At 43.9% G+C, this 15,768-nt stretch overlaps 1 pseudogene; it reads left to right on the top strand.

Annotated features, from left to right (window-relative positions):
• Positions 1–13,829: 13,829 nt before the first annotated feature.
• LOC124081142 (heterogeneous nuclear ribonucleoprotein A3-like) lies at positions 13,830–15,226 on the top strand (annotated as a pseudogene).
• Positions 15,227–15,768: the final 542 nt, after the last annotated feature.

Below are 15,768 nucleotides of genomic sequence, written 5' to 3'. Positions count from 1 at the left end.
GGCTCAGACTCCAATTCCTCTTGACTCCGCACCCCACACCCTACAGCTGCAGTTCACCCACGCCCAGCTCAGCCCCCAGAACCCTGGGCCCGGACAGAACCTGTCATCATCTTGCATGACCCAAGGTGGGAAAGTCACATCCCAATTACCACATCTCAGCAGTCTCAGTTGCTTCATCTTTGGACACTTGGGAGGAATTATTCGTATTGTGTTCACCCAAAGTGTATGGCAATTAGAACTGTGGCCAGCACAGAGTAGGCCTTAGGAAATTGTTAGTTCAAGAAACTTAGAAGGGGATGGGGATGGGGCTCAGCGGTACAGCGCTCACCTAGCACTCGTGAAGCACTGAGTTCGATCCTCAGCACCACATAAAAATAAATAAATAAAATAAAGATTTGGTGTCCATCTACAACTAAAAAATACATTTAAAAAAAAGAAGAAGAAGGAGAAGGAGAAGGAGAAGGAAAAGGAAGAAACACAGAAGTAGCCACTCTTGTGGCTGAGGCAGGAGGATGGCAAGTTTAAGGTCAGCCTCAGGGACTTAGCAAGACTGTCTCAAAATTAAAAGTGGTATAGCACCCATGGATTCATGGATTCAATCCCCAGTACGGAGAACAGGGAAGGGACTCAGAGATTCAGAGAAGTAAAATTTCAAGCAAGGCCAAGAAACCGCAGCACAGCTGGTGTGGTCTATGCAAAGCAGCAGGAGTTAGTGAAGACTTCTAGAAAGAAGGCCATACTGAGCATTTCACATTTCAACAGTTTTTTTTTTTGTACCAGGGTCTGAGTGCAGAGGTATTTAATCACAGAGCCAGATCCTCAGCCCTTTTTATTTTTTGAGATGGGAACTCAATAAGTTGCTTAAGACTTTGATAAATTGCTAATGATGGCCTTGAACTTGCAATCCTCCTGCCTCGGCCTCCCCCAGTTGCTGGGATTACAATTGAACACCACCATGCCCGGCTCAACAGTTCTTAAAAACAAAGATAAAACAAAAATCAAACAAAACTGCTGTGTCTGGTATCTGGATAATCTATACTTATCCCAAGGCTTTGATATCTTTTGGACACACCCAAAGACACGGATATTTGGACACTCAACAACAGAACAAAAGATCATATTCATTAGGGATTCTCTTTCCCATCCCCTCCTAACTACTTTGGCACATCCCCAGACCCTGCATCTCTGAGCGTTCTCAGCCAACACCTCCACTGTGCCATGACCTTTGACTCATTAAAAGATTTCCCACTTTAGTTTCTCTAGAACCGACTTCCCATATGTTGTACCTTCTTCTTTTTATTTTATTTTTTAGTTGTCAATGGACCTTTATTTTATTTATATGCAGTGCTGAGAATTGAACCCAGTGCCTCACACACACGAGGCAAGCACTCTACCACTGAGCTACAACCCCAGCCTGGCTTCATAAATTTTCTTAGCAACATTTTTTCATTTTATAGTCCACAAAGAAGGGAAAAGAGCTTCTAAATATAATATCTATATTTGACTTTGCAGAGGGACCTTAGTGTGGAAGGCTGGGAATCTTTAAATTAGATGAAGACATTTGACTTGGGCTGGGGGTATAGCTTAGTGGTCGAGTACTTGCTTACCATGTGCAAAGTCCTGGGTTTGATCCCCAGCAAGGTGCGCAACAAGAAGTTGGTACTTTACTGATCCTATACTTTCAGAATTCACAGTTAAGTGATATTTAAAAAAAAAAAAAAGTTGGGGGAGAGGGCGTGTCTAAAATACGTCAGTTTTGTCAAGCAAGAATATTTGCCAAGGAACAATCATCTATTACCACTCAAAAGCGTAGAAAGGACATGATCTCAGAATATAGGATTGCCTTTTAAATTCAGTACATTAACTTTTTGGAAAGGGTCCTAAATTGCTCTTGATTTTCTCATTTCTCTTCTCTCTTGGTTTGGCCCCTGGGAACCACAAAGAGCCGCAGAGCCATCTAGTGGCAGATTATTGTCACTGCACATGCAAATGACTTCTATTTCGCAGTCCCCCAGAGTTTACTCACACCTGGGGATTTCTCCCCAACGAGGATGAAATTTGTTAAACTTATTTTATAAATATTACTACAGCTTTGGACTTTAAAATATTGCCTCACTATCAATCTGAAGGTTGAGCTTCCAATCATTGGAGGGGATGCTGAGGACTGTCCCAGGGGGGTTGGCCTGAGCTAGAGCTTCCCATGGGGTGACTGGGACCCTTGGCTTCCTCGTTTCCACTCGTGGTAAATAACAGTGGACAGTGCTGTTCCCATGACAGAGAAAAGGGCATGTAATATATTTGCCACCATTCCTGATAAGTAAACCGTTGATTGATGCTTCTAGAAAGATAGTGTAGCCCACCCAACTGGGCTAAGGGAAAAGGCTTACCATGAGAGATGGAGAGCGTTCCAGAAAACCTCTGAGGCTTTTAAAAAATGTCTTAGTTTTCATCCAGGTGTGGTAGCACATACCTGTAATCCCAGGTGCTCCAGAGGCTGAGGCAGGAGGATGGCAAGTTCAAAGTCAGGCTCAGTGACCTAGCAAGGCCCTAAGCAACAGACCCTGTCTCAAAATAAAAAATAAAAAGCACTGGGGATGTGGCTCAGTGGTAAAGTGCCCCTGGATTAAATCCACAGTACCAAAAAAAAAAAAGTCTTAGTTTTCAGATTTTTTTGAATAGAGATCATGCACATATTTTTTATGATCATTGAAAAAACTTTTTTTTTTCTCCAGCACTAGGGATTAAACCCAGGGCCTGTACACACTAGGCAAGTTCTACCCCACTGAGCTATGCTTCCAGCCCTAGAATTTTAAATTTCTTTCTTTCTTTTTTTTTTTTTTTTACCGGGGATTGAACTCAGGGGCACCCAACCACTGAGCCACATCCTCAGACCTATTTTGTATTTTATTTAGAGACAGGGTCTCACTGAGTTGCTTAGGGCCTCGCTGTGGCTGAGGTTGGCTTTGAACTCCTGCCTCAGCCTCCCCAGCCTCTGTGATTACAGACATGTACCACTGCACCCAGCTGATTTTTAAATTTTTGATGCTATTGTATGTGATGTTTTTTTACAATTCATTTTGTACACCTCCAGCCCCACTTCCTACTCTTAACAGTGGTCTTACCAGGATGGGAGTGGGGGTGAGGTACATAACAACAAGGGCAACTGCTCCTTTCTAAGAATAAAATACTTTAATAACTCAAGAATTTATATACAGTTAATATACATTTCTTTTGTCATCAGGAACATAAAACCAAAGGGTATTTTAATTAAATTTCTGAAACATAATATCAATAATAACTTTAGATCATACTGTTTACATTTTGTGAAGACCTATTCAAGTTCAAATTTTTCATTAACCCTTTCCTGTCCTCACAATGTTCCAACCCAGTCTCAATCTTTGCTCAGAATCTTTCTTTCTAATTCACATTTAAATGAAGTGAGGGCTGGGGTTGTGGCTCAGTGGTAGAGTGCTTGCCTAGTATTTGTGAGGCCCTGGGTTCGATCTTCAGCACCACATACAAATAAAATAAAACAAAGGCATTCTGTCCATCCACAACTACAAAAAAATTTTTTTAAAAAAGAAGTGAAGTGAGACTGTCTCAGTAGTGGATGCTGTTGTCTCTCTGGCAGGTGGTGTTATCTCTGTAACAGAGACTATTGTTTCTGAAGTAGATGCTTTTTAAAAAATATTTATTTAGTTGTCGATGAACACATCGGACCCAGTGACTCCCACATGGGAGGTAAGTGCTCTGCCACTGAGCCCCAGCCCCAGCCTTATGCAGATGCTTTTGTTTCTGTGGTCAGTGCCGCTGTCTCAGTGACAGAGCTGTCATGTCTATGGTGGATGCTTTGCTCCCTGTGGAGGATGCCCTTGTCTGAGTGCTAGACATTCTTGTCTTGGTGGCAGGCTCTGTTGCGGGTGTAGTGGACATTGTTTCCCGTGTGGTGGACCCTGTTGCCTGTGCGGTGGACGCTGTTGTTGGGGAACACTGTTGTCTGCGTGGTGCGTGCTGTCATCTGGGTAGTGCTGCTGTTGGTGTCCTGCCCAGGTCTTCTATCAGTCCGGTGTGCCCACTCCCCTGGTCACCCTGGCTGGATAAAGCTCATGGCCACACCCTTGGAGGACTCTCTCAGCCCGTGGAAGCTGCCTTTCCGGGAACTGCCCGGGATTTAACCCCCAGACATCATGGCCACCGACTGACTAATGGGGTGAGGCACAGAAACCCAGCCTCCTGACCTGGAGACAGACACACTCTGCATACAGCGAACACTCCTGAAACCCCTGCGGGATCAGACTGTGGTCAGGCTCTCCTGTCTGCTGACTCCTTCCCCTGCCCTGTTCTACCTCCCTCACCTGCTTCCCTTTCTCCCCTTCCCGAATCCCTGCCTCGGTCCCTGCTCCTAGGGGACCCAACCCAGGCCTCTGCTGTGGTGTAGATATGATCTGAGTGTGTCCCCCAAAAGTCCATGTGCTGGAAGCTTGATCCGAATGTGGCATTGTTGAGAGGAGGTGGGACCTCTAAGAGCTGGGCTAGGTCATTAGGGGCACTACCCTATTATGGGATTAAGTAGTTGTCTCCGAACCCTCTTAGGCTTCGTGTGGTAGCACATACCTATAATCCCAGTGATTTAGGAGGCTGAAGCGGGAGGATTATAAGTTTGAGGCCAGCCTCAGCATCTTAGTGAGGCCCTAAGCAACTTAATGAAGTTGCTTAATTTAACCCCTGGGTTCAATTCCTGGTACAAAAAAAAAAAAAAAAAAGATCCAGTCTAGTTGTCTCAACACTATGTTGTTATAAACTGAGGCTACCCATGTGGACAGTGCTGTTCCCATGACAAAGAAAAGGGCATGTAATATATTTGCCACCATTCCTGAAAAGTAAACCATTGATTGATGCTTCTAGAAAGATAGTGTAGCCCACCCAAATGGGCTAAGGGAAAAGGCTTACCATGAGAAATGGCCCCTTCTGCAAGTAATTGTTTTCCTTTCTGCTCCTCTCCCATATTGTGACACAGTCAAGAAGACCCTCACGAGAGGCCAAAAAGACAAGGCCATCCAATCTTGGACTTTCAGCCTATAGAACTATGAGACAAATAAACATCTTTTCTTTATAAAGTACCCAATCTCAGGTATTTTATTACAGCAACAGAAAATGGACCAAGTCAGCCTCTTACAAGTGGGTCCCCTTTATCAGGGCTGATCAGAACCATCTGTGAATTTGGGTCGTGGTCAGAGTTAAGCAGCTGGGGGAGACACTTTGGTTGATGTTGGGGCTCCTAAGGAGGGGTGCCTATTAAGAGCTAGGAGGAACACATCTTAGAGGGAAATTCAAGTCTGATGCTAGATGTGTCTGACCCTACAACCTGGGCTTACGATTATGACCTACTTATATGACTCTTCACTCTCTGCCTATAAAATTCACTTAATTTAAAACTGAGACTAAAAGCCTAAGAGTCATCTTCTTTCATTGATATAGCTCCCATGGTGCTGGAAGGCCAGGGTTATGTGGCCAGGAGAGCATCCTTACCCTTAGGCCCCCCCTGAGTCTGCTGAACTGGCCCACTTTGATTCAGTCCAGAAAAGAGAGAGTGTTGGAATGAAAAGAAACAAAACAAAACAAAACTTCTCCTGAAAAACTAACTGGGATCCCTTCTGAGGGCAGGACCCCAATGACCTTCTAGAAGGTTCTACTTCTTAAAGGTTCTACCACGGTGGTGCACACCTATAATCCTGGATACCCAGGAAACTAAGGCAGGAGGATGGCCAGATCCAGGTCAGCCTGGGCAACTTAGCAAGAGCCTGCCTCAGAATGAAGAATAAAAGGTTCTGGGGGTGAGCTCAGTGGAAGAGCACCCTGGGATTGATCCCCAGTACCTAACACACACACACACACACACACACACACACACACACACACTTCACGGCTTCTGACATCACCACACCAGGACCACGCTTTCAATACATGAAACTTTGGGGGACACCTCGATCCGTATCCTCACCACAGCAAGCCCCCCTCGGCCTGTCTGAAGCTTTTTCAGAACCCTGGGCCATCTGCGACTCCTCTCACCCGGCCCTGTTCCTGCTCCTCCTTTCACAGTGATAAGGTCCAGGTCTCCCTCTTCCTCGGCCCCACCCGCCTCTTATCATCCACAGGTATGTCTCCCACACAGCTGTAGCTCCTCTAATCTCCTCTTGGCATCTGCTTCCTGGAGAATGAGAAAATACATGTCTGTGTGTTTGGAATTTTTGGCAGTAGAGGTAGGCATTGCCCAGGACTTGGAAATTCTATTAATTCCTTCAGTTTCACCAGGGAAATGAAGGCGACAAACATCAATTGAAGAAATGAGTTGTTCCTGGCTGGAGCCTAAGGATGAATCAGGTTATGCCCAGCAGAAAACCCAGGTGACGGGGAGAGGCGATGGCCAGGGCAGCATAGTCGAAGTAAATTCTACAAAACTTGCAAATTAATGAGGAAGAGAAATAATATCCTGAAGTTCTTCTTCTTTTTTTTTTTTTTCTTTCTTTCTTGTTGGTACCAGAGATGGAACCCAGGGGTACTTAATCACTGTTTTAGTTACTTTTGCATCACTGTGACCAAAAGAATAACAAAGAGGAGGAAAAGTTGATTTGGGCTTAGGGTTTCTGAGGTCCAGTCCCTGGTCAACTGACTCCATTGCTCAAGGCCGGAGGTGAGGCGGATCATGGTGGCAGGTGTGGCAGAGGAAAGCAGCTCAGGACGTGACAACCAGGAATCAGAGAGCAAACTCTGAGCTGCACTCGCCAGGTGCAAAATAGAAATCCCAAGGGCACACCCATAAGGACCTGTTTCCTCTAGCCACAGCCGATCTGCCTACGGTCACCACCCAGCTAATACACAGCGGATTCTGAGACTGATCGGGGTCACACGTTTCAGGATCTAATCATTTCTCCTCTGAACATCCTCACGTGGTCTCACACCTGAGCTTGGGGTGGGTAAGAAACCTCATATCCAAACCGTGACAACCACTGAGCCACACCCTCAGGCCTTTTTATTTTTTGTTTTGGGACAGAGTCTCACAAAATTGCGCAGTCTGGCCTCAAATTTGCCATCCTCCTGCCTCAGCCTTTAAGGGTCCCTGGGATTACAGGAATCTGCCACAGGGCCTGGCTGACAGCTAATGCTCTTGCAGTGAACATCGTGTCCGTCACAATCAGCTAAAGCCAGAGCTGAGCAAAAAAATCAAGAAGCAAAAACAGAAAATTTGAACTTCAGCAAAATTTAAAACTCGTGTGCATCCAAAGGCACCTTCAAGAAAGTTAAAAAGATGGGCTGGGGCTGGGGCTCAGTGGTAGAGTGCTTGCCTAGCACGGTTAAATAAATAAATAAAATAAAAGTATTGTGTACAGCTACACTAAAAAATAAATATTTTTTTAAAAAAAGTAAAAAGACAATCCATAGATTGGCAGAAAATATTTGCAAATCATGTATTTAGTTTAGCATCTTCACCATACAAAGAACCCTTACAACTCAATAATAAAAGACAAATAATAATTTGTTACTAAACTTCAGACAATGACTGCAGATCCTGCAGGGAGACCTCAAACCATCTAGAGATTTTCTTCATTTTTTAAATTTTGGTGGTGCTAGGGGTGGAACTCAGAACCACATGCATCCTGGTAAGTGCTGTACCACTGATCCACACCCCCTAGAGGATGGCTGGGTCGGCACCATGGCACACACCTATAATCCCAGGGGCTCAGGAGGCTGAGGCAGGACAATCGTGAGTTCAAAGCCAGCCTCAGCCACAGTGAGGCCCTAAACAACTTGGTGAGAGTCTGTCTCTAAATAAAATGCAAAAAAAAAAAAAAAATACAAAATAGGTCTGGGGATGTGGCTCAGTGATTAAGCGCCCCTGGGTTCAATCCCCGGTAAGAAAGAAAGAAAGAGGGAGGGGGGAGGGAGGAAGATAGGCTGGTTTTATCATACAGGACAACCATGACACAGCCTCTTTTAGTTAATTAAAGGACACCAGGGATTGAACCCAGGGGCATTTTTACCACTGAGCCACATCCCCAGCCTTTTTTATATTTTACTTAAAGACAAGGTCTCTCTGAGTTGCTTAGAGTCTTGCTAAGTTGCAGAGGCTGGCTTTGAACACATGATCCTCCTCCTGCCTCAGCCTCTGGAGCCACTGCGATGACAGGCATTCACCACCATGCCCAGCCACCCTTTTCTATATTAAAACAATTTTTTTCCCCACACCAGCATTAGAAGCAAAGGTGCTTCACCTCTGAGCTATACCCCCTGCTGTTTTTATTTTTTTATTTTGAAACAGGGTTTAGCTACCTTGCCCAGATTGGCCTTGAACTTTCGATCCTTCTGCTTTAGCCTACTGAGTAGCTGAGATTACAGGTGTGTTCCCTCAAACCCAGATAAAATAATTATTTAAGCACCCAAGAAGTTCATACATTATTTGTTCTGGTTATTAAAAAATATTTAATGTCTTTTTTCTTAACATTATTTTAAAAATATTTTTACTTGTAGATGGACATAATATCTTTATTTTTTATTTTATTTTATTTTTTATGTGGTGCTAAGAATCGAACTCAATGCTTCATACATACTACCACGGAGCCACAATCCCAGCCCATGGTAACTAAAATTTTTAACAACATTAAAAAACCATTCCATCACATTCCTAGGCTCCTCCTCAGGGGTCTGGCCTTGGTCTCTTTCTTTGCATTTAATCCAGGTGTGAATCACTCTTCACAAGCTGCAAACAGAGGTGGACAAAAAGCCCTTTCTTAATTTTTTTTTTTTTTGTACCAAGGTTTGAACTCAGGGCACTCAACCACTGAATCACATCCCCAGCCCTATTTTATATTTTATATAAAAATATAAGCACTGAGTTGCTTAGCATTTCGATGTTGCTGAGGCTGGTTTTCAACTCGAGATCCTCCTGTCTCAGCCTCCCGAGCTGCTGGGATTACTGGTATATTCCCACCTCATCTGCCATTTTGTTACTTTTATTCTAGTTATTAAAATAATATGAACTGTGGCTGTAGATCAATGGTAGAGCGCTTGCTCAGCACATGTGAGGCACTGAGTTTGATCCTTAGCACCACAAAAAATAAACAAATAAAATAAAAGCATTTTGTCCACATACAACTATAAAAAAATTTATAAAAACAATGTATTTTCATTGTAGAGAATTTGTAAAATTAAAAAACAAACCCAGAAAAAAATTAAAATCACAAATGTATTTACCACTAAAATAGAAAAATTCTTTTTCTATTTTATGTTTTCCCTTCCATGTTTTATTCTGGGCTTATGTGTGTTTGTAGATATATATGTATATGTTTGGGGAGACTTTGAGTTTAAAAGATGAGGAGATTTATTAAATTTAGAAGCTTAGACAGGAACACAACACTGAATTTCTTAGAATGAGAGGCTTCTTGAAATAAGGTACACATTTGTCTTATCTATCTACCTACCTATCTATCTATCTATCTATCTATCTATCTATCTATAAATACCTGGGATAGAATCCAGGGGCACTTAACTACTGAGCAACACCCTCAGCCCTTTTTATTTTGAGACAGGGTTTCTCTATTGTTGAGGCTGGCTTTGAACCTGCAATCCTCCTGCTTTAGCCTACCAAGCCGTATCTTTCTTCTCTCTATCAGCTATCTGTCTATCATGGATCATCTGCTATCCTCTTGGTTCTGACTCCCTGGGGAACCCTGACTTATACAGTGGGGCTGGACAGAGGGTGTCCTGCTTCATTGCCAGAATGTCCACTTTATTCAGGACTCAGTGGGGAAAGAAAAGATGAACTCACAGTGGCTCTGCTCCCAGGAGTGGGTTCCGTTTTTATAAACTATGGCCTATGAAAGTCTACATAAATTCAAATATTTGCTGGGGTCTCTCCTGTGCCAGCCAAATGGAGATCAATAAGACTACAGTCCTTGGGCTGGGGTTGTGGCTCAGTGGTAGAGCACTTGCCTAGCATGCGTGAGGCACTGGGTTCGAGTCTCAGCACCGCATACAAATAAATGAATAAAGGTCCATCAACAGCTAAAAGAAGAAAAAGAAAAAGGAAGACAACAGTCGTTGCCCTCGAGAAGCCCAGCCTGCACCGGGAGAGACGGAACCATGAAGTGAAGGCGACTTTGGGAAGAATGTTGTCATGCTCTGTAAAGGTTGTAAAGGTTGTCCCCTAAAGGTTCGTGTGTTGAAGGTCCCCAGCTGGTGGCACTACTGAGAAGTGGTGGAACTTTTAGGGGGTGGAACATAATGGAAGGAAGCTACATCACTGTGGAGAGTGCCCTTGAAGGAGATATTGGGACCCCACCCCTCTTCTCTGTCTGCTTCCTCACCACCATGAGGCGAGTGGCCTTGCTCCCCCAGACCCCCACCCACATACTTCCACCCTCATGATGCACCATCTCCCTGCAGACCCCAAAACAAGGGAGCCAGCTGACCAGGAGCTGAAAACACTGAAATCATGAACTAAAATCTTTTTTTCCTTTCAAGTTGATTATCTCAGGTATTGCCACAGTGATGGAAAAGTGATTAACACAAAGGCAAAATGCAACTGGAATTTTGGTAGATGGTTGAGTGCTGGTTACATGAAAGGCATTATCGATATAGGGAGCATCTCACGTAAAAACAAGGAGAGGGGCCGGAGCTCAGCACCACATAAAAATAAACAAATAAAATAAAGGCATTGTGTCCAACTACAACCAGAATAATATTGAAAAAAGAAAGGCTGAAGATGCGGCTCAGTGGTAAAGTACCCCTGGGTTCGATCCCCAGTACCAAAAAAAAAAGACAAGGGGCCTGTAGCAGATACTATTTGTTAGAGATCATCTAATACCTATTCTCTTTCTTACTAAGTAAGAATAATGTATTTAGGACATCCACTTGCCCAGTGATAAAAACCATCCTTCCTAGAGCTTTTTTGTGAAATATTTTTTTTTAAATTGTAGATGGACATGACACCTTTTTTGGGGGGAAGGAGGTATGCTGGGAATTGAACTCAGGGACACCTGATCACGGAGCCGTGTCCCCAGCCCTATTTTGTGTTTGATTTAGAGACAGGGTCTTGCTGAGTTGCTTAGTGCTTTGCTGTTGCTGAGGCTGGCTTTGAACTCGTGAGCCTCCTGCCTCAGCCTCCCGAGCCACTGGGATTACAGGCATGCACCACTGAGCCTGGCTACAGTATTTTTAATTAATTAATTAATTAATTTAATGTGGTGCTAAGAGGCAAACCCAGTGCCTCACACATGCAGGGCAAGTGCTCTACCACTGAGTCACCACCCCAGCCCATCTCCTAGGTTTTTTGCAGCCATGGGTAGACATACAACTAAGACCACACCAATGACATGGAGATGGGTTCCAGAAAGGGCTTTTGAACAAATTATTTTTTAAAGGAGAAAACTTAAACTAGCCAGTCCTTTGCTCTTTGCCCTGGCCCTTGCCTGGAATACGGAGAAGATGCTGGAGGTCGAGCAGCCAACTGTGACCAAGAGGGGATGAGCTGAGGATGATAGTCATGAGGAAAGACAGATGGAGCTTGGGAGGAGATGGAGGGACTTGGGCCTGGCATCAGGAAGCCACCGTACAAGCCCTGGGAGGCCCATCTGGACTTCTCTATGACAAGAATAAGGCCCAAAGTTAACAATTTGTAATACTAAATGAAGCTGTACGTGCTGTTCTTGCCCCTTCTCTGCAGGTTTGAAACTCAAAGAAAGGAAATAAAAATTATCCTCTAGAACTCAGGGGATCCCGAGAGTGTTATTATTTCCTGGTTTGAGAAGTAACTGTAGCTAGTGGGAGGGCCGTATTTGTCCATCTTCTGTGGCTAATAACACAACAGGCGGGGGAATTTGTAGAGAGGAAGCTTATCTTTGCTCACAGTTCTGGTCCAAGGCCAGGAGGCTGTATCTGGTGATGGCCTCCTAGTAGGCCGAGTCCCAAGGTGGTGCAGGCCATCACAAGACGAGAGACGAGGTCAACGTGTACAGGTATCCTCTGGTCTCTCTCTTCTCCTAAAGCCACCAGTATTCATGGGGGCTCCACCCTGATGCCCTTATCTAATCCTAATCACCACCCCCAAACTTTGAGAACCGTCTCTGCATCAAGTGTCCCCCCTCTTAACTACCTCACAGAGGGGATTAAACTACAATATGGGTTTTGGAGGAAACCAACCTTATCCAAACCCTCACCACAAAACAATCAATCAATCACACTAAAACCCCCAGCAGGGCGCTGAAGTATACCTGGTAGAGAAGCCACAGGATCAGATTCTTCATCCAAGGATCAATCTGGAAACACAACAACTTGGACCTGTCTGTGGCAGGGATCTAGGCATGAGTGACTGGGGATCAGGAGGGGGCACTGGAGGTGGGACATATTTGAGAAGAAGAGTGGACAAGTCTTGAGCTGGTGGCCAGTTGCTTTCCTCTAAAGTTTACCCCTGGGCTGACCAATTCAGTGCCCCCCGGTTTCATATAGATATTTAAATTTAATTAATAATGATTACATTGAATTAAAAATTCAAGGCTAAAGGGATAGCTCAGTGGTAGAATGCTTGCCTAGCATGCATGAGGCTCTGGGTTCAATCCTCAGCATTGCAAAAATAATAATTAGGGCTGGGGCTGTAGCTTAGAGGTAGAACGCTTGCCTAGCATGTGTGAGGCACTGGGTTCGATCCTCAGCACCACATAAAAATACACAAATAAAATAAAGGCATTCTGTCCATCTACAACTACAAAAAATTTAAAATAACAATAATAAGGATAAATGAATACATAAATTAATTAAAAATTCAGCTAGGTGGGGTGGTGCATGCGTGTAATCCCAGCAACTCAGGAGGTTGAGGCAGGAGGATTGCAAGTTTGAGGTCAGGCTCAGCAACTCGTCAAAATCTTGTCTCAAAATACAAAATAAAAAGGGCTGGGGATGTAGCTCAGTAGTAGAGCACTCCTGGGTTTAATCTCCAGTACCAAAAATAAATAAATAAATATTTTAAGAAGAACCTAATTAAAGACTCAATGCTTCAGTCACATTAAACATATTTCAAGCACTCAGTGATCATGCTCAGCATAGTAGCCTGTTTTCTGTTGCTATCTTGCTCATAATCTCTTTTCTTTACAAAGTGACCATCCTCAGGTATTTTGTTATAGAAATACAAAATGGACTAAGATAGTAGCAGTTACCAAACCTAAGTGTAAATACACTCTAAAGCTCTGCAATTCCACTCACAGAAGTGAGTATTATGTAAGGACATGCTCAAGAATGTTCTTTGCTGCCAGATGTGGTAGCTCACACCTGTAATCCCAGCTATTGGGGAAGCTACGGCAGGAAGATCACCTGAATTCAGGAGTTTAAGACCAGCCTAGAAAACCTCGTGAGACCCTGTCTTAAAATAAAAACAGTAAGAGGTGGGATGTAACCTACTGCCCATGGGTTCAATCCCTAGTACTAGAAAAAAAAATCTTTGAGGATTTATGTATAATAACCTCAAACTGGAAAGAATCCAAATGTCCATCAATATCCTATAGGATTCCATTATGAGGAAGTTCAGAAACAACCAAAAGGAATCCATGCTGATGGAAGTCAGAAAAATCGTGACCATTAATCAGGTGGGTGCGGATTGGCAGTCCATTTTGTATTTCTATAACAAAATACCTGAGGATGGTCACTTCGTAAAGAAAAGAGATTATGAGCAAGAAAGCAACGGAAAACATTCCATAGCTTGATCTGGGTGGATGTTTCACGACTATCAAAAATGTAAAAACTGATATTGAACTTGAGTTGGAAGAGGCGAGTCCGGTCTCAAAATGGAGGTAAAACCGCTGCCCAGTGGCCCCCAGCCGGATTCCGGCCATCACCATCGCCCCTGGGAGGAGGGCCATGGTCCAAAGGAACCAGAGCAATTGAGGAAGCTGTTGATTGGTGGTCTGAGCTTTGAAACTGCAGATGATAGTTTAAGGGAACATTTTGAGAAATGGGGCACACTCAAGATTGTGTGGTAATGAGAGACCCCCAAACAAAACGTTCCAGGGGCTTTGGTTTTGTGACTTACTCTTGTGTAGAAGAGGTGGATGCAGCAACGTGTGCTCGGCCACCCAAGGTTGATGGGCGCGTCGTGGAACCAAAGAGAGCTGCTTCTAGAGAGGATCTGTAAAGCCCGGTGCCCATCTAACAGTGAAGAAAATGTTTGTTGGTGGTATTAAAGAAGATACAGAAGAATATAATTTGAGAGATTAGTTTGAAAAGTATGGCAAGATTGAAACCATAGAAGTTATGGAAGACAGGCAGAGCGGGAAGAAGAGAGGATTTGCTTTTGTATCTTTTGATGATCATGATACAGTTGACAAAATTGTTGTTCAGAAATACCACACTATTAATGGGCCTAATTGTGAAGTGGAAAAGGCCCTTTCTAAACAAGAGATGCAGTCTGCTGGGTCACAAAGAGGTCACGGAGGTGGATCTGGCAACTTTATGGGTCGTGGAGGAAACTTGGGAGGTGGTGGAGGTAACTTTGGCTGTTGTGGAAACTTTGGAGAAAGAGGAGGCTATGGTGATGGAGGTGGTGGCAGCAGAGGTAGTTATGGAGGAGGCGACGGTGGATATAATGGATTTGGAGGTGATGGTGGCAACTATGGTGGTGGTCCTGGTTATAGTAGTAGAGGAGATTATGGTGGTGGTGGACCAGGATATGGAAACCAAGGTGGTGGATATGGTGGTGGAGGAGGATATGATGGTTACAATGACGGAGGAAATTTTGGAGGTGGTAACTATGGTGGTGGGAACTATAATGATTTTGGAAATTACAGTGGACAATGGCAATCAAATTATGGACCCATGAAGGGGGGCAGTTTTGGTGGAAGAAGCTCTGGCAGTCCCTCTGGTGGTGGTTATGGATCTGGTGGTGGAAGTGGTGGATATGGTAGCAGAAGGTTTTAGAAACAGCAGAAAAGGGCGACAGTTCTTAGCAGGAGAGAGAGCGAGGGGTTGTCAGGAAAGCTGCAGGTTACTTTGAGGCAGTCATCCCAAATGCATTAGAGGAACTGTAAAAATCTGCCACAGAAGGAACGATGATCCATAGTCAGAAAAGTTTACTGCAGCTTAAACAGGAAACCCTTCTTCTTCAGGACTGTCATAGCCACAGTTTGCAAAAAGTGCAGCTATTGATTAATGCAATGTAGTGTCAATGAGATGTACATTCCTGAGGTCTTTTATCTGTTGTAGCTTTGTCTTTTTCATAACATCAGGTATATTGCCCTATAAACTGTGGTAGTGGTACCAGGAATAAAAAAAATTAAGGAATTTTTAACTTTAAAAAAAATGTAAAAACTTCCTGGAGTTAAACAGCAATCACCTTCCTAGAGAGGCCTGTCCTCACCCCTCTTTGGGAAGTACTTAACATCTTCCACTCTCCTGAAGCCTGAAACTGACTTCTTTTTCTTCATGGTAATCATGACGACCTAACTGTCACCTAGCTTAGGCTCCCATAACACAAAACTATAGGCTGGGTGACAACAGATACTTATTTTCTTATAGTCCTGGAAGCTGGAAGTCCAAGATCAATGTTCTGGCTGATTTGGGGTTGAGTAAAGGCTCTTTTCTTGGCTTGCAGAAGGCCACCTTCTCGCGGTGTGGTCACATGACCTCCTCCTTGTGCACTTGGAGGTAGAGATAACTCTCTGATGTTTCTTCTTTATATTTTTTTCAGTGCTGGAGATGGCACCCGGGTCTTGTGCATGCTAAACATGC

The sequence above is a fragment of the Marmota monax genome, unplaced genomic scaffold (assembly GCF_021218885.2).
Source record: "Marmota monax isolate L192 unplaced genomic scaffold, Marmota_monax_Labrador192_F-V1.1 WCK01_AAM20220418_F8-fsc00177, whole genome shotgun sequence".
Lineage (NCBI taxonomy): Eukaryota > Metazoa > Chordata > Mammalia > Rodentia > Sciuridae > Marmota > Marmota monax.
Note: the sequence above shows the minus strand (reverse complement) of the source record. Positions and strands in the feature narration are given on the sequence as shown.